At 47.8% G+C, this 1,718-nt stretch overlaps 1 protein-coding gene across 2 annotated transcripts in view; it reads right to left on the bottom strand.

Annotated features, from left to right (window-relative positions):
* CLK1 (CDC like kinase 1) overlaps nt 1–1,718 on the bottom strand; it is an 18,638-nt gene that overhangs the window by 5,150 nt on the left and 11,770 nt on the right. The window lies entirely within an intron of this gene.

A 1,718-nucleotide genomic window follows, 5' to 3' on the forward strand; every position in this document is an offset into this window, starting at 1 on the left:
AGACGGGGTTTCACCATGTTGACCAGGATGGTCTCGATCTCTTGACCTCGTGATCCACCCACCTCGGCCTCCCAAAGTGCTGGGATTACAGGCTTGAGCCACCGCGCCCGGCCCTAATTTTTTCTATTTTTTGTAGAGATGGGGTTTCTTTGTGTTGGTCAGGCTGGTCTTTAACTCCTGACCTCAGGCTATCCACCCACCTCAGCCTCCCAAAGTACTGGAACAACAGGCGTGAGCCACTGTACTCAGCCACAAATTTCATCAAACTATGCATTCACATGAGTTATTTTTTGGTCCTTCAGCTAAACAACTTCTTCCTATATGGTACCTGTCACAGTTATACATTATCTCAAATGTTCTTTTAGTCCAGGTTGGCAGGAGTGTTAGGTTACAGCAGGGGCAAAGTAGAGCTCTAGGGGCTCATGCCTGTAATCCCAGCACTTTGGGAGGCCTAAGTGGGCAGATCACTTGAGGTCAGAAGTTCAAGATCAGCCTGGCCAACTTGATGAAACCCAGTCTCTACTAAAAATACGAAAATTAGGCATGGTGGCATGTGCCTGTTATCCCAGCGTTTTTTTTTTTTAGACAGAGTCTTGCTCTGTCGCCAGGTGCCAGGCTGGAGTGCAGTGGCACAATCTCAGCTGACTGCAATCTCCGCCTCCTGGGTTCAAACAATTCTCCTGCCTCAGCGTCCTGAGTAGCAGGGACTACAGGCACGCGCCACCATGTCCAGCTAATTTTAGTATTTTTAGTGGAGCCAGGGTTTCACCATGTTGGCCAGGATGGTCTCGATCTCTTGACCTCGCAATCCGCCCGCCTTGGCCAATCCTAGCTTTTTGAAAGGCTGAGGTGGGAGAACTGCTTGAACCTAGGAGGCAGAGGTTGCAGTGAACTAAGATTGCACCACTGCACTCCAGCCTGGAAAACAGAACAATACCCCGGTCTCAGGAAGAAAAAGAAAAAGAGCTCTACTTCTCATGTCCTTACCAACCAATAGTAGGAAGCCTCCTCAAAAATGCTTTGCCACCTTAGGAAGAGGAAGAACAATAACAACAAACAGGAAACTGAAAAAAAGGTAACGGAAGAATATTCTATACTAAAGAAATTTCATGGCTGGAGCTGGGGGCTCATGCCTGTAATCCCAGCACTTTGGGAGGCTAAGGTGGGCAGATCATGAGGTCAGGAGTTCGAGATCAGCCTGGCCAACACAGTCAAACCCCTTCTCTATTAAAAATAGAAAACACAGCTGGGCATGGTGGCACATGTCTATAGTCCCAGCTATTCAGGAGAATTGCTTGAACCCAGGAGGCAGAAGTTGCGGTGAGCTGAGATCGTGCCATTGTCACCTGGGATCCACCCTGGGTGACAGAGCAAGACTCCATCTTGGGGGGGGGGGAGAGGGAAAAAAAAATTCAATCAGTAGTTTGATGGACATACATAATTAAATTGGGACACCAATCTATAGGAGTTATCCCTGGCTGTATTATCAGAATGAATTATGGCACTTCCTAAAAATGTATGTATAGAGGGTCCTAGGTAACTACTCTGAAAAGGTTTGGGGTAGGCAACGCCCTTAACATAAAACCAAGGCTCTTCAAATCACTGAGTTGGACTTGGGGCAGGGGGCAGGGGGCACCAAGGCTTAGAACCACTCATATGGGGTGGGAAGCAGTATAGCCTAACAATGGTGTCTGGCAGGACAAAAAAAGAATACTTCC

The sequence above is a fragment of the Cebus imitator genome, unplaced genomic scaffold (assembly GCF_001604975.1).
Source record: "Cebus imitator isolate Cc_AM_T3 unplaced genomic scaffold, Cebus_imitator-1.0 Scaffold178, whole genome shotgun sequence".
Taxonomy (NCBI): Eukaryota; Metazoa; Chordata; class Mammalia; order Primates; family Cebidae; genus Cebus; species Cebus imitator.